The sequence below is a fragment of the Ischnura elegans genome (assembly GCF_921293095.1).
Source record: "Ischnura elegans chromosome 13 unlocalized genomic scaffold, ioIscEleg1.1 SUPER_13_unloc_3, whole genome shotgun sequence".
Taxonomy (NCBI): domain Eukaryota; kingdom Metazoa; phylum Arthropoda; class Insecta; order Odonata; family Coenagrionidae; genus Ischnura; species Ischnura elegans.
The window spans coordinates 3,982,645-4,001,329 of record NW_025791659.1 but is presented as its reverse complement, the minus strand read 5'-3'; the positions used below and the strand labels follow the sequence as shown (position 1 = coordinate 4,001,329).

Genomic DNA, 18,685 nt, shown 5'->3' with positions numbered 1-18,685 from the left:
TAATTTTATGATAATCCCGCAAAACTCAAGAGCTAAAAGAAGCAAGACCAACAAATTGAAGTAGGTGTTTCATGATGGCAATGCAAGAGAGCTTACATCAGCAATCGAAAAGATAACTCAAAATTACAATATTATCGGGCAGTTTCAGAGCCTGAGTCATGAGCATTCCCAACTAACTGCACTATGAAAGCATTAAAAAAATATGAAACTTTACATGTTATAATGACAGTTCAAGATATCATTAATAAGAACTTCCGAAAAATGTTCACTATCATAGGTACATGAATTAGATAGAGTGAAAAGAAATGTCAAGATTTTCTCCTAATACTCAGCACTAAACAAAGCACAATAAACAAACCGAAATAGAAAACTAATGACATTGTCGATCAACACTACAAAAGCAAACCCAAGAGCACAAAACTGTTAAAGGAAATGTCACAAGCATACACCAATACTCAGCAGGAAAAAACTTTTCTGAACAGGGGCGGATCCAGGATTACTTTCTGGGGGGGGGCACAAGCAAGGCTGTAGCCAGGATTTTGTTCTGGGGGGCACACGGGTACCCCGTAATACAAAACGAACGCAATGATAACGGGGCCGTATTAAAATTATTGCATATTTTTTTAGGGTCTGGGGGCGGGGGGCACGTGCCCCCATGCCCCCCCTAGATCCGCCTATGCTTCTGAATATATGCAAATGGGTACTCTAACAGTACTCGAAAAGGACATTGTAACATAACATAAACAAGCCACCACATTGTTTTTATATAATTTAAAACTGACAATGGTAGTGAGGGATTGTTGTGAAGGAAAAGGGGAGTTGTGTATAGATAGTTGAAGGAGGCAGACGTGTTTAAAGGAAGGATCGGGATAAGAACTATGAAAGGTGGCGGTGTAGCAGAGAAAGGAAGAGAAAGCAGAGAAGGGGAGGCGCCTACGAGAGGAGAAGAGAGCGGGAGGAGAGGACTATAGCGGAACTCATGATCCACGCTGATGCAGTTCATGGCGGTGGTTCAGAAGAGTGGTGGTGGTAGATATAAATGGAATTGTGATATCATGGTGGCTTTTGATGTTGGTTTTATGCTCTAAGTTTGAAAATATAGTTTGTTTAGAATTGTATTGTAATTATTTGTTTATAAAGCATCGAAGAGAGGAGATTTTTAAAAAGTTACAACATTCACAAGCGAAACACAATAAGGAACCTCCAAATGATAAGTATGAGCATTCCCCAATACCCATCAACAAAAAAAAACTATGAGCAAATGATAATATGCAATGCATGATGGCTATTAAAGGGAGCATCCATGAGAACTCAAAAAGAAAACCCACAAGCATATTATAAGCAGGTAGATTTAAAGGAAATGTCTTGATCATCCAGCAACACTCAGGCCTAAAAGAAGGATTATGAAAAAAGACACAGACACTTCATCATGGCAGTTAAAGAGTGATTCTACAGTCTGAATATAACAATGGAAAAGCTTACCCAGAAGAACAAAATAAGAAAGGAGCCACAAAGAAATGTCATGATAATCCCCAAAAACTCGAAGCTAAAAGAAGCAATATGAACAAATGGAAATATGTGCTTCAGGGTGGCAATGAAAGAGAGCATTTCTCGACACTTGAAAAGGAAACTCAAAAGCACAACGCAATAGGACAGCTCTAAAGCATGTATGATGATCATTCCGCACTAATTTGGTCAAAATATAAAGAAATAAAGCTATGCACTTAATACTGGCAGAGATATCATTCATCAGCACTTAAAAACATGTTTACTAGAACATATGAATCAGAGATAGTGAAAGGAAAGATCAAGAGATCCTACAAATAAGCAGAACTAATAGAAGCATTGAGGAAAAATATGGAAATAGGCAAGGAAATCATCTATCAGCACTACAAATGCAAACTCACAAGAAAAAAATAATCGGACAGCTTCAAAGAAAATGTCATGAGCATCCACCAATGCTCAGCACTAAAAGAACCAGTTTGATCAAATAGATAGAAATACATACCTCATGAGAGCAATTACAAAGGGCGTCTAAGAACACTCAAATAAATGTACAGGATTGAAAAGGTATAACAATATATGACATGTAGAATCAGTCAACCACCACCCTGAATTGTTAACGACAAATGAACTTATGTTCATATCGATCAAGTCATCTCTCATGGCATGTTATTTGATATTGAGTCAGCCTATATTATTAACAAAGACATGGTAATGAATACCGATGCTCTCCAAAGTAAGGAATGTTCATACATTAAGCCAGATATAAAAAAACTTAAATTTTCAATGTTGTTAAACTTAATGTTGTTATTGAAACTTAGCTAAAATGGGTAAAAGTTATACCTTTGAATGCAGAACAAGCTCATAATTTTAAAAAATTTCAAATTAACAATAATTTAAAATTGTAACAAATTCACCAAACTACTCCAGAGCAAATGGTCAGGTGGAAATAACTGTCCAAACACCTAAAAAAGTTAATTAAAAAAGATAAGAAGCTAATAAAGTTATACCAAGAGCACTACTTAAGCATTTTAACACTCCAGTGGTTGGAACCAATTAGACCTTCCAATTATCAATCAATTAAAGGCTAACTACTTAACTACCAATCTCTAAATTCCTATTAATCAAGTAAAGGTTAACGGTTTAAGTACTAATCTCTAAACACCTATTACCCCCAAACATCCCAAAAAAGAAAGGATATGAAAACTTATGTATTGCAAGTACAAAATATCTCAAAGTAGTACCATAATGGAAACCAAAATGATGTACAGACAAAAAGGCTCAATATTAAATTAAAAGTGAATGAGAAAGTGTATTTGTGTGACAAGATAAAGAAGGTTTGGGAAATGGGCATGACAGTGGGAATTGCTGATACACCAGGACCTTAAATTGAATTAGTTTGAATACACTTGGTGAGATGTTGTGCACAGAACAAGCTAATACCATTGGGATGGAGGGAGTTACTGATACTCCCAGACCATACTCGTTTAATATATATACAATACAATGTAAAGGTTAAGAACTAAATTACCAATCTCTGAACACCAGTTGGCATTGGTAGCAGCAGCTTATGCCCTCCCAACCCAAACAAGAGGTCACCAGTTCAAGTTCCGCCTCAGCAAGTTTCTCCAATCTAGAGCACGGTTGTTTGTGTACGTATAATTGTGAAATGCGTTGAAAACCCTGATATAAAATGGCCAATATGAACTGTATTTGGTGGTTTGGGATTAAATAAAAATAAAAAATAAATAAAATCATTACTTTACTTTAATATGAATACACTCAGAACAAACCACCACCTTTGAAAGCGTGAAGTTAACAACAGCTACAAATTTGTTGATGAGTTGGATGTAGGTGTCCCCTATGTGAGTGCTAACTCTCAGGTCAAAAAAAGTATAACAAGTCGTTCCGACAGTATTGTACTAATTTTACGTACCTCTCGACATACGTAAATCCGTACTTACGTAAGTGATAACCGTATTTCAGGTGATTACATCAATTTTCGAATGCGAGCACGATGAAGTAGATATTCACTCGTATACCCAATGGCAGAAAAAATATCGAATAGTTAACGAGTTTTTTACATGCTAAAAAAACAAAGTGACCCATTTTTATCATTCCTCGAAGGAATTTTCATTAATTTCTGCAGAAAAATCACTTATAAATCCCAAGTAACCAATCAACGTGAAAATATTGAAGAAACAGTTGACACAGGATATTAATTGCGTATTTGTTTACATGTTTATGGCGACTGGGTTACTGTATTTATTTTGCAAAGATTTTATGAAGCTGCATTTTCTCGTTCTCTCATATTGTGTGCCAATGGAAATGAATTCTGCATTAATGAAAGCTTTTCCCCACTAACTTTGTTAGAAGTTAATGACAGAGTTGGCTGAATAAAAGCTCACTTTTAATGAGCTTCGTGCATTAGAAATACTCTTCGATGTTACCAGCGAAGCAAATATTCCAATGATGATATTTTCGCGTCATTTTATTGAGATATGAGAGAATGAAAGTATGTTTCCGTGCATGAAAGATTGAGAGCATGTGCTTGTGAATGTATCTAAGAATTTCTTGTGTTATTTGCTCGTAATCCTCAACACCCCTCCTACGTGTATAAACTGCAACAGTGAAACTACCAGATTCATCAATCAACATAATATATATAAGGCAGAAATATAATGACTAAAGGCAAGTAGACAATACATACTATGGGCCCTTAGATCGCAATTAACCAATTTAAGTATTCAGTTTCGTAATGTAGCGTTGAGATACTGTACTTTCCCAAATCAAAACGCGATCGGTCAATTCGAAGAATAATATTATGCATTTTGATATAAAATGCTCAAGATACAACTCCTAGACTATATTTATCATCATCGTGCTATATAAAGATTATCTTCCTGAGGAAAGGATATAGTGTGAATCACTATATTGTTACTGTAGTTAGTTGATGGTTACTGATTTGCTATAGTAATTTATTGCTAAACAACAATACAGAGCAGTATTGGTAATAGGGCAATGCCATAACAGGCACCTGGTGAGACCAATTAAAGAGGGCATTTATCAGCATAACCAATGAAAATTGATTAGCACAAAATAATTAGGCAGCTGCAAAACATACGTCATGAACATCCCCCAACGACAACACTAAAAGTAGCATTTAGAACAAATGAATACAATCACTTCATTGATAGAGGCAAAGAGAGAGAGAGTATATCGGAACTCAAAAGGTTATTCACAAGCACAAAATAATCAGGGAGCTTCAAAGGGATTGTCACGATAATCCCCCCAAATCTCAACGTTAAAAGAAGCATTATGTACCAATAGAAATAAATAGTACATTATTTCAATAAAAGAGCATCTATCAGCACTAGATAAACATGGTCAGAAGCACAAAAAAATCAGAGGGCTTAAAAAATGTCTTTAGAACATCACAGATTTCGGAACTTAGCATTATTATTTATTGGAAATAGGTAGTACTTGATTGCCATTGAAGAGAGAGCCAAATCAGCATGGCTAAAGCAAACTCATAGGCACAAAATGATCAGACAGATTTTTAAGAATGTTAGGAGCATTCACCAATACTCAGCACTAGAAGAATCATTATAAACATATGGAAATAGGCAGTACATAATTGCATACAATAAGAGGGTTTGATTGCTCTCCAAAAACATGTTCAGAAGTACAAATTAATCAGGAGGCTTCAAAGGAAAAACCATTAGCATCACTCAAAGAAGAGCACTTACAAAAAAATTATCTACAAATGGAAATAAGCTCTTCATGGTGACCATTAAAGACAGCAACTATGGTATTCAAGACAATTGAAAAATTTTTCAGAAGCACAAAACCGTTATGCAATTTCAAAAATATGAACATTCCCCAATGGTCACCAGTAAAAAATTACTGAACTAATGCAAATTGGAACTTTATCAACACTCAAAAGAAAAATTAAAAGAACAACACAATAAGGAAACTTCAAAGGATATATCATGATAATACCCCAAAACTCAGTGTTAAAAGAAGCTTTACAAACAACTTGATAGTGGTGCTTCATAATGGCAATGAAAGAGTTTATGAAAACTCTCTCGAAAAGCACACGAAAAGGATTTTTATGAGCACATGGTAATCGGGCATCTTCAGAGCATATGTGTCGAGAATTCCCCACTTATATTCACTGAAGGAAGCATTATAAAGAAATGAAACAATGCACTTTAAAATGGCAGTCAAAGTCATCATTCATCAGCACTTTAAAAAATGTTTACTAGCACAAATAAATTAGGGAGCCTGAAAGGACAAGTCAAAAGATTCTACCAATACTCAGCACTAATCAAGCATTGAGATGAAATGGAAATAGGCAATTAATGAGATCGTCTATGAGCAATAGAAATGCTAACTCATAGCTAAACAATCAGGAAGTTCCAAGAAGTTGTCATGAGCATTCACAAATGCCCAGCACTAAAAGAACCAGTACGAACAAATGGAAAGAGATACATAATTCATGATAGCAATTACAAAGGGCGTTCATGAGCACCCATTTACCTCACCAGCATTGCACCTAATCAATGGAATACACGATGAGTCAACCATCACCCTGAATTGTTTACGATACACGAACTTATGCTTATATCGAATACGTCAACTCTCATGTCATGTCAATTGATACCGATCCAGCGTAAATTATTAACCGAGACATCGAAGAGAACCATGATGCTCTCCAACGAAATAATGTTGACACATTAGGCAGGATACATAAAACTTACATTTTCATTGGTGATGAGCAGAATTCAGCATTACATCATCCTAAACCGCAGCGTCACTCATACATTTGTCAAGTAAAAAACCAAATTTTAGGAGCTATCAGATATAAACGTTCGAAACAGGGTCGTAAATTATTTTTTCTTTTTTGATATCACATACCAGAACAGATCTTTTGCTTTCACGATCCTCTACATTACAAACGGAAAGTCTAATTTTAAATTGCAAGTGAATTGATACGTTGATGTTCAATTGTAATTGCAACCGTAAAAGGTTTCTTGCCTTTACACTTATGATAATTTTATTTAATCGCTAATTTTCCCAAATATTATACGTAGCCAATACCTACACATACTGAAATTTTAAACGACTACATTGCGAGAGAGAAAAGATTTCCGCGACGCTTACAGAGAAGAATGAGAAACTGGAATCGTCACAAGAGGCACTTAATACAAATGGTATTCATATCATTCATCGGGAGAAAAAACACAAAAGATTCATGGTTGGTAACATGCTTTAAATACCAGCGAACGTTTAGAAAACATAATCAAAATAACCAGAGGACAACAGAGAAATGTATGTAGTACACTCAAACATGTAGACTAGCTATTTACACCAAGAAAATAATCGTTGTACAACAGAAACTAGATGCATGACGTTACTATGAGGTTCTTGAAATTGAGCATTTTAAGAGACCCATCATCACAAAGGCACACTAGCAAATCGCTCATTACTCACCCTCAAAAATATGGATTATACACACGAATACGTATTCCGTGCTAGGGCATTAGAGTTCAAGATTATGTTATTATTTCCTCAAATTATGACAGGCATTAATGAGCCAGCACTCAACCACCAGCCAGCAACCAAAACCATAGCGAATAAGCGTGTCTTTCGATTAAGGCCAACAAAAACATGTTAATATAAATAGCATAACCACTATCTTGTTAACAAATAGAAACTAACCTCGAGTAACAGAATGTCAAGCATCAATATATATCCAAAAGGAATGTTTAATTACGAGAACAATATCCCTAAAAACACACAAAACAGAGAATTATCACTCTCCAGGGTATACACGATGTCTCTGCATGCGCCCGCTCAGGAAACAATCGACGGTCGCTTGGCTCGACACTATCGACTCAAAAGTCGAGAAAGACATCAACAGATCGATATCAAAACTCGCGTGGCGGTAACTTTGGAATGGATATACCTTGAAGCGTTGATTTCACATACAAGTCATGATTTCTTCAGTCTAACAATTCAAGTACGTATTAGTCGTTTAAATGCACTAAAATTTAATCTTGCTGTCATTTAAAAATGGTTTCGAAATCAATCATAAGCCAGACTGATCCCAGAAGAACAAAAGATGCATCTTAAAATCATCCGTTTAAAAATTCAAGACTGTAATTCCTAAGCTACCCTCAAGGACTAGGGCCTAATATTTGACGCAGATTATATATTTTAATGAATTATGTGTCTTTTTCATACCCATAGTATGTAGTCACCCTAAGCTTAATTTAAAATAAAAAAAATCTTCAGGATGAATTGATCTCATTGAACAGATCTCATTTTCATGTAATTTTCAAAGGAAACACGACACTAAGTGATATATTAACAACATTAGTTGGTAAATAATATATATAAATTTACTTTTATAATTAATTCATTTCATAAAAACTGATAAATTTATTCAGTCTTGGTGATAAATTTCCTCATTTCCGAAACAGCTGTTCTTTCTACAATTATGCATTTTTAAACGGATATAACGCTTATTCATTTAAACTAGAGTTTGGTGCAAACAATAGGACCAAAAGATCCAACTAGGATGAAATTTTGACCGTGGGAGACAGTGCACATCAGTTGTATTAAAATTTATTAGAAACTTTATGACGCAAATTTGATTGTGAGACTAAGGCTAAAGCCCGTATGACACTTGCCAATTTATTGGCCAATCCATTGGATATTGGATTGTGGACCCACTGACACACACCAATTTCTAGCCCAATCTCCGTTTCACAATATTGGGCACAATTTCTTGGCCAATCTAGATTTTAGAACGGGTTCTATTTTCTCGAGGCCAATCTCCAATCAGAACTCAGTCTTGTCGACTCCTAGTGGCCAAATCTAGAAGCTCGTTGCAAAACATTTCACCTCGGAATTTTAATATCATATATAAAAACTTTAGAAGCATAGCAATCCATGGAATAGCTCAAATAATTAATGTGTACTTTGAGAGCATATAAATTCACAAACATCAACTGTCTAAAGTGGGTAATTCGGAAATAACATTTCAGATATTTAATGAATAAAAACGTCGTGATTCTCCTCGATTGCGTCTATATTTTGTTTAAATTACAATTATTAAACTATTTTTCATGATTTGAGCGCTAAAGTTTCGGGTGAAAGTCCCAATTGATGACACAATCTCTGTTTATTCGATGAACATATTCCAGCCAAAACGAGCCGCTACGTTACCTTGGCTCACCTATGAGATCACAATATTTCCTATCTCTCATCATTCAAGGAACTCACCCGAATGAAATTTCGAGCAATTCGAGAATATCTTTGCAGCCCCTCGAAATAGTTATTAAATTTACAATTATTATGCCACCTCCCATTCTGTAGCTCATTGGCAATCAATCTGCGTCTTGAGATGCTCTTTTGTCATTTTGTGTTATGTGGCGTTCTCTAGTGGGGGACAGACGGAAATGTCCAAACTTAAGGATACAATTTTTAAATAGTTGAAAGTCGTAGTTCATGTGTGTATGCTGTGTAAAAAGCTGTATCATATGGGAGTGAGCGCAGCCACTTCCATTGCTAAAACTGCAAATTTTCACGTTGTTACTTGGGATTTATAAGAGATTTTTCTACAGAAATTAATGAAACATCCTTCGAGGAATGATAAAAATTTGTCACCTTGTTTTCTTAAGCATGTAAAAAAATTGATAACTATTCAATATTTTTTCTGCAATTGGGTAAACGAACGAAAATCTACTTCATCGCGCTCGCATTTGAAAATTAATATAATCACTTGAAATATACAGTTTTCACTTACGTAAGTACGGATTTACGTAAGTCGAGACATACTTCACTCGGGGGATGCCTGTACCTGCTTCAAAGAACCAAAATGGGCCACTCTGTTTATTATATGATGATAAGAATGTGAGTTTAATGCCTAACTTATATCTTGAACAATTACAAAAGACCTGTATTAAGTTAGGTAACTAGGATAAGAAAACAGCTCAGCAACAGAAATGGGTAAATGGTCTAAGCACATAGAAAATAGTGGCATTGGAAGGAAAGGAAAACACACTATCAACCTTCCAAAAAGCTAAGTTCTAGAGAGGATAAAATGAGGGAGTCAAGGAACGAATAATTAATCTAGCAATGGTCAATAATGCTTCTTTCACGGAAAAGCAAAGCAATCTGTGGAATCTATGAAGTTTGAACTGCTATAATTCTTGTTAGATATAGTCAAGCATTCACTCCTCTTTTGCTGAACTACACAGATATTTATTATGGATTTGAAAGTATAGAGGATTTAAAAAAACATTCACGTATCATTGCATAAGGTAACAATAAAATGATCACTTATAGACATTACAACAAAATAGATCATGCAGACATGTTCCGAAGTTCCTTCAGAGCCAATGCAGGGGAAGGCCAGTCATCTAGAGGAGCGCAATTTTTTGGAAGCTGTTAAAAAGTTTCTGGATTATATTCAAGTGAGCAGTATACCAGTCCTGTTGCAGAAATTTTGTATCCCACCCTCAATAAAATGGTCATTCTCTAGATACATAAGGGTCTCCCATCTGCGATTATTTTGGTCGGTGGTGATCAGTGACTCCTCCCATGAAGATGTATAATGGTTTATTCTGCGTATGTTTGGACCAAAGAATAGGGAAATGGGAACCATGATGGTCACTTGAAGAAATCAAGCATGCAAATTGCTGTGGCCAAGATTCTACCTGAATTTTATAGATCCGAGGGACGGATAACCTTTTTGGCATAGCTGACACTAGCATCACTGTGAATTGAAGAATATGGCCAGCGTCAAACAATTATTACAAATACACCTTCAGCTGTTTTCATTTACTGGCTGGCAGAGTTTCGTGAATAATAGGGTGCAGCGGTAAAAAGGCGATATAAATGTAGTTAATGTGATCAGTATAGATTTACTATTTATAAATAATAATAGGTAAATAAAATTTAAATTAACATTGACCAATCCGGTCAATCCCATAAAATGCAAATAGGAGACACAAAAAAATCGGGAATAAACAAACATAGTAATAACATTTCCGGCATACCTCAGCCCTCAGATTCCACAATTAGAACGAACAGTTCTGATTCCGTGGGGTCCGATTCCGTGGCACAAATATTCACATATTGCCGTTGGTAACAGCCAGGAATCCTTCCTTTCAATGAGATAAAACAATATTATCAACAGTCACATAAACATAGGTTGAAGAAAGGAAAAGTTTTACGAAAAATTATAAGAGGGACATTACGTACAAGATTAAGCAAACACAGGCTGATATACAGTGTAGCAGTTTTCCACATGGAAACATGTCCACTTAGGAATAGGGAAAATGGAAGACTGAAGGCATTCAAGATATGGGAGTGGAGAATTGAAAAGGTAATTGGATGGAGAAGAGGATGAAAAGTGTTGAACACGTGGGTGATAAGTGGCATCTTCTACATGAGATATGGAGGAAACAAGATATGGATGGAGTGAGTATTGAGACAGGGGAAAATGTTGAAAACAGTTTTAGAGGGTAAAATGCTGGGTAAACGATGATGAACGAGGAAGAGTATAAGATTTTTTCTTTCTTTCGCAAATTGATGAGAGGACAGCCATAGGGTAGGGGAGACTCCCAGAATACTCCATGGAAACATGCCTTATCAGTAAAATGTTGAAGTTATTATGTAAAAATCAAGTTGAATGTAAGTATATTGTTTGATGCAGGGATGGCGCTGCGACGTCGGTTATGTAGTTATGTACGTTACTAAGAGAGTCAACAAACATAGAGAACCTAGAAAAGGGAAAAACTAGTGTCTGCAGTTAAAACAGAGTTATTGTAATGTTTCTCTAATAAATTAATGTGCTCAAGAATATATCAAATTCAATAGGTTATGGACGCAGCACGCCCAGCTCACGCTAGTTGTTTTTTAAATACGTATGGAGTTGCAAGCAAGATAGTGATAATTACGTCGAGTCAAAGTTTGCTGTAAGGTCTGGTTAATTCAGCATTCTTTAAGAATGGAAGCACATCAAACCCCTGGCTGGAGAGGCGGACTGGCCAATATGGAAGGGGAAATTGCGGGACTTGATAGATTACCACAAAGGAGCCCTAGATGCCATTGATGGAAAAATGGCGAAACCCGAGCGTCTGTCGCCTTATGCTACGGAAGATGAAATCAAAGAGCACAAGAAGGTCAGCGGTTTATTCCGTAAGGCAAATAGTTACTCAAAGTCAATCATTTCAAGTTCAGTGACTGCCGCAATTTATGAGAAAATCATGGACAAAGAAACAGCGAGAGAGGCGTTGGAGGCATGAAAGTCAAATTTTGAGGCATCATCCAAAGACCAGCTGTTCAAAATATGTACCGAGTTTTTTGTGTTTAGCTGGATAAATGGAGAGGATGTTTCGACTCATACCACGAGCTTAAAAAATTTGTGGTTCGAGCTATATAATGGCTTGAAAGCTAAAAATGAAAATGCGCTGCCAGACCTGATGTTAGTTAGTAATGTCTTGCAAATTTTACCGGGTGAATACGAGAATTTCAGATCCAGCTGGATGTAATTGTCGAAAGCTGAAGAAAAGACTTTTGAAGAGCAGATCACCCAGTTGTGTATGTACGAGCGAAATTTTAGGAAGAGCGCTAGCACAGAGGGAGACGTTACTAAGGTTGCACACAGCAATGAAGTTGACACCAAATGTGCAATAACTCTAGAGTGCAACGAAGTGTTTGCAACAGAGATGCATTCAACAGATTGGTGGATTGACAACGGAGCAACAAAACACATAACAAATTCTTTTGCATATTTTAGTGAATTTAAGGACTTCAAGATTTCAAATTCAGTTAAAGCAGCGGGCAAAGAGAACCTTCAGGCTGTTGGCAAAGGGACTTTAAAGATTTTGTCCAAAGTGGAGGGCAAAGTTTTGCAATTGGAGCAACGAGATGTTTGGTACGTTCCTGAAATTTCGAAAAACTTGTTTTCTGCTCTTTCAGCTCATGACAGAAATAAGAACAGTAAGTTTTGGTCATTTGCAACAAAGTGTTGGTTTCAAGTGAACAACCAAACCATTGTTTGTGGATCAAGAAAAGTCGGAGGAACTCTCTTCAAAGCAGAGATAACCGCGATTCTTCCAGAGAGTGAAGAAGGCGTAAATGTTGTAGCTGATGGTTCGGTACTGCAATTGTATCACGAAAGGTGGGGACAGCAAGATAAGCGACATGTGAGAGAGATGCTCAAGAGAGAGTTGGGTATCACTGAGAAGATGATGAAAGAATGTTGTGAGCCCTGCATTTTCGGCAAGTTACATCGTCTCCCGTTTGGCACTCGGAGAAAGCAACAAGACCTGGAAAACTTTTTTCTTCTGATGTTGTAGGCCCATTTTGCGAATCTTGTAGTAAAAATCGATTTCTAGTTGTGTTCAAGGATAGGTTCACAAAGTTTCGTTATGGCTTCGTAATTAAACATAAGTCAGATGTCAATATTGTGTTAAAACAGGTCTTAGCACATGCAAAGACACTTGGCCATAACATTAAAGAGCTACTCAGTGACAATGGAGGAGAATTTGAATGTGAAGAGATTAAGCACATTCTAGCAGAGAGTGGAATCACACAGAGACTGACAGCGCCATACTCACCTCAGCAGAATGGCGGCAGTGAGCGTGAGAATAGAACAATCGTCGAGACGGCAAGGACCTTCAAGCACTCAAACAGTGAAGTTGAATATCCTGATGCAATATGGGCAGAGCTAGAGACAACAGCCATTTACATTCTTAACAGAACACCAAAATCGTCAGAAGATGGAGTCAGTCCATATGAACTGTGGATGGGAAAGAAACCAAGAATCAAACATCTGCGTATCATTGGATCTTCCTGCTATGTTCACATTCCATCCCAAAAGAGGGGAAAGATGGATAAGAAGACAGCGAAAGGATTCCTAGTAGGATATGAGGGAGATGAGCGATACAGAGATGTACAATTCCAAGAGAGAATTAAAGAATGTAAGGACGAAGTCAAGCTACCATTCAAAGAATTCGGGCCTAGAGACGAATTAGAGGAAAAGCAAGAAGAGCCACAGATCGACATTGAGAAAGAATCATCAATGAGTGATGTAGAATCACTTGGTGAAGGTGAATCAAATACAGATAAGGAAGAAAACTCGGAGCACGTATCTGAAAGAATTTTGAGAAATAATTCAACCTTGAAGAGACCGAAACATCTTGAAGACTACACCATGAGAGTGGAGGAGTTCTTCAACCAAGTGATGGAGGATCCTGAGACCTTTGAAGATGTACTGAGAAGGGAGGATTCAGTCCAGTGGAAGAAAGCCATGGATCCCGAAATTGCCTCATTGAAAGAGATTCAAAACTGGATCTTGACAGAACTTTCACCAGGTGCAAAGGCAATTCCATTTAATGGCATTTCGACTCAAGAAAAATCCAGACGGCAGCATTGACAAGTACAAGGGGAGATTGGTTGTTAAGGGATTCAGTCAACGTTATGACATCGATTATAGCAAAACTTTCAGTCTGGTAGCAAAGATGGGAACTATACGCTCAATGCTAAGCATTGCAGCAAGTAAGAGGATGCACCTGACACAATTTGACGTGTGGACAGCATTCCTTTACGCAGAACTTGAAGAAACCATTTTCATGAAACAGCCTCAAGGATATGAAGATGAAATAAGCAAGGTTTGTCTGCTGAAGAGAAGTCCTTATGGACTTAAGCAAGCACCCAGATGCTCGAATAAGTGACTCGGATCATTCCTACATCAACATGGGTTTAAGGCCAGTGATGCCGATCCATGTTTATACATTTGAGAGAGGAATGGTAAGAAGATCATACTAGTGATCTATCTAGATGATGACTTGATGGCAGCAACAAATGTGCAAGAAATGGAAGATTTTATTGAAGAATTGAAGAAAGAGTTCAAAATTATTTCAAAGCAAGCAAGCTATTTTCTGGGCCATGAAATTCAACAAGAAGAGAGGTTCATTAAGATAAGTCAAAGAGCAAAAGCAAAGAAAATTTTAGAACGCTTGAATTTTTCCCAATGTAGGCCAGTATCAACCCCAATGCTGAAAGGTGCGGAACTTTCCACATCAGGGAAAGATGACGAGGCACCAAGGTTTTCCTACAGGCAGGCCCATTGGAGCTCTGATGTATTTGATGCTTGGCACAAGACCAGACTTGGCTTATAGTGTCGGATTCCTTTAGGGGACACTCGAAAATCCAACTCAGCAGATGTGGTAAGAGTAAAGAGAGTTTTATAGATACATAGCAGGGACATTGGATCTGGGGATAGTATATCGAAGCAATGTAAATGAGGGTTTCCTGGATGTCTACAGTGATGCAGATTTTGGAGGATGCATTTCAACGGGTCGTTCAACCTCTGGAGTCATCGTTAGGTATGCAGGGGGAGAGATTTCATGGATGAGCCAACGACAAGCTGTTGTAGCAACTTCAACAACGGAAGCAGAGATCATTGCAGAAATAAAGGAGCCAAAGAGGCAATTTGGCTTAGCAGACTGTTCACAGGAACAATACAACTTAAAAAAGTTCCAGTCATTCAAGTTGACAACTCAGCAGCAGTGAGACTGGCTAAAAACCCAGAGTTTCATCACAGGACAAAACATATTTCCATTAAGCACTTTTTCATCAGAGAGAAAGTGACGGAAGGCAAGCTTGAAGTTCAACAGATCTCCACAGAACATCAAGTGGCTGATATCATGACGAAGCCGTTGCCAATGAAACGTCTGATGATCTTGTCTGTGAAAACAGGGCTGATGTGAGGTAGAAAGGACAATGAGCAATTACTTGGTGCTTTTGTTAGTTGAGAAAGTAATTGTATGTTTTTCAGTATTTCTTCATGTCGTTAAATTCAACATTAATTTACAAGTGTTGAAGTTATTATGTTAAAATCAAGTTGAATGTTAGTTTATTGTTTGATGTAGAGATGGCGCTGCGACGTCGATTTTGTAGTTATGTACGTTACTAAGAGAGTCAACAAACAGAGAGAACCTAAAAAAGAGAAAGACTAGTATCTGCAGTTATAACATAGTTATTGTAATGTTTCTCTTATAAATTAATGTGCTCAAGAATATATAAAATTCAACATAAAATACTTAAGTAATAACCACCTATGTATACATATGCAATTAGAACAAATCTTATGAAATCATGATTATGTCATCAAGAAATAAGACTTAATAATTATAATAAGACATATGTTTATAATTCCATACTTTGACCATCAGCCCACAAAATATTTACCAAAAATATTAATAGACCAAAAATTTAATTTTCTATAAGTAGTACCATGATAGAAACAAGAGTTAAGCTTAAAAAAGACAATATTAAGTTCGGAAAGACAGAGAGTTTGATAAGAAAAAGAAGGTTTGGGAAATAGGCATGGCAGCGGGGATTTCTGATGGTGATTTCCAAAGATCAAACTTAGCTAAAATGGGTCAAAGTTATACATTTGTATGCAGAACAAGCTCATAATTTAAAAAAAATTCAAATTAACAATAATTTAAAATTGTATCAAATTCACCAAACTACTCCAGAGCAAATGGTCAGGTGGAAATAACTGTCCAAACACCTAAAAAAGTTAATTATAAAAGATAAGAAGCTAATAAAGTTATACCAATAGCATTACTCAAGCATTGTAACACTCCAGTGGTAGGAAGCAACTCAACCTTCCAATTATTAATCAATTAAAGGCTAACTACTTAACTACCAATCTCTAAACACCTATCAATCAAGTTAAGGTTAACGGCTTAAGTACTAATCTCTAAACACCTATTACCCCCAAACATCCCAAAAAGGAAAGGATATGAAGACTTATGTATTGCAAGTACAAAATATCTCAAAGTAGTACCATAATAGAAACCAACATGATGTACAGACAAAAAGACTCAATATTAAATTAAAAGTGAATGAAAAAGTGTATGTGTGTGACAAGATAAAGAAGGTTTGGGAAATGGGCATGACAGTGGGAATTGCTGATACACCAGGACCTTAAATTGAATTAGTTTGAATACACTTGGTGAGATGTTGTGCACAGAACAAGCTAATACCATTGGGATGGAGGGAGTTACTGATACTCCCAGACCATACTCGTTTAATATATATACAATACAATGTAAAGGTTAAGAACTAAATTACCAATCTCTGAACACCAGTTGGCATTGGTAGCAGCAGCTTATGCCCTCCCAACCCAAACAAGAGGTCACCAGTTCAAGTTCCGCCTCAGCAAGTTTCTCCAATCTAGAGCACGGTTGTTTGTGTACGTATAATTGTGAAATGCGTTGAAAACCCTGATATAAAATGGCCAATATGAACTGTATTTGGTGGTTTGGGATTAAATAAAAATAAAAAATAAATAAAATCATTACTTTACTTTAATATGAATACACTCAGAACAAACCACCACCTTTGAAAGCGTGAAGTTAACAACAGCTACAAATTTGTTGATGAGTTGGATGTAGGTGTCCCCTATGTGAGTGCTAACTCTCAGGTCAAAAAAAGTATAACAAGTCGTTCCGACAGTATTGTACTAATTTTACGTACCTCTCGACATACGTAAATCCGTACTTACGTAAGTGATAACCGTATTTCAGGTGATTACATCAATTTTCGAATGCGAGCACGATGAAGTAGATATTCACTCGTATACCCAATGGCAGAAAAAATATCGAATAGTTAACGAGTTTTTTACATGCTAAAAAAACAAAGTGACCCATTTTTATCATTCCTCGAAGGAATTTTCATTAATTTCTGCAGAAAAATCACTTATAAATCCCAAGTAACCAATCAACGTGAAAATATTGAAGAAACAGTTGACACAGGATATTAATTGCGTATTTGTTTACATGTTTATGGCGACTGGGTTACTGTATTTATTTTGCAAAGATTTTATGAAGCTGCATTTTCTCGTTCTCTCATATTGTGTGCCAATGGAAATGATTTCTGCATTAATGAAAGCTTTTCCCCACTAACTTTGTTAGAAGTTAATGACAGAGTTGGCTGAATAAAAGCTCACTTTTAATGAGCTTCGTGCATTAGAAATACTCTTCGATGTTACCAGCGAAGCAAATATTCCAATGATGATATTTTCACGTCATTTTATTGAGATATGAGAGAATGAAAGTATGTTTGCGTGCATTAAAAGATTGAGAGCATGTGCTTGTGAATGTATCTAAGAATTTCTTGTGTTATTTGCTCGTAATCCTCAACACCCCTCCTACGTGTATAAACTGCAACAGTGAAACTACCAGATTCATCAATCAACATAATATATATAAGGCAGAAATATAATGACTAAAGGCAAGTAGACAATACATACTATGGGCCCTTAGATCGCAATTAACCAATTTAAGTATTCAGTTTCGTAATGTAGCGTTGAGATACTGTACTTTCCCAAATCAAAACGCGATCGGTCAATTCGAAGAATAATATTATGCATTTTGATATAAAATGCTCAAGATACAACTCCTAGACTATATTTATCATCATCGTGCTATATAAAGATTATCTTCCTGAGGAAAGGATATAGTGTGAATCACTATATTGTTACTGTAGTTAGTTGATGGTTACTGATTTGCTATAGTAATTTATTGCTAAACAACAATACAGAGCAGTATTGGTAATAGGGCAATGCCATAACAGGCACCTGGTGAGACCAATTAAAGAGGGCATTTATCAGCATAACCAATGAAAATTGATTAGCACAAAATAATTAGGCAGCTGCAAAACATACGTCATGAACATCCCCCAACGACAACACTAAAAGTAGCAGTTAGAACAAATGAATACAATCACTTCATTGATAGAGGCAAAGAGAGAGAGAGTATATCGGAACTCAAAAGGTTATTCACAAGCACAAAATAATCAGGGAGCTTCAAAGGGATTGTCACGATAATCCCCCCAAATCTCAACGTTAAAAGAAGCATTATGTACCAATAGAAATAAATAGTACATTATTTCAATAAAAGAGCATCTATCAGCACTAGAAAAACATGGTCAGAAGCACAAAAAAATCAGAGGGCTTACAAAATGTCTTTAGAACACCACAGATTTCGGAACTTAGCATTATTATTAATTGGAGATAGGAAGTACTTGATTGCCATTCAAGAGACAGTGAAATCAACATGCCTAAAGCAAACTCATAGGCACAAAA

The 18,685-nt window shown here is 36.4% G+C and overlaps 1 protein-coding gene across 1 annotated transcript in view; it reads right to left on the bottom strand.

Annotated features, from left to right (window-relative positions):
• The window catches only part of LOC124172971 (zinc finger protein 268-like), a 110,905-nt gene that overhangs the window by 43,453 nt on the left and 48,767 nt on the right, over positions 1 to 18,685 (bottom strand). The window contains exon 2 of the mRNA XM_046552500.1: positions 10,575 to 10,682. The gene's annotated coding sequence lies outside the window, so the exon portion shown is untranslated. The remainder of the gene's footprint in view (positions 1 to 10,574; positions 10,683 to 18,685) is intronic.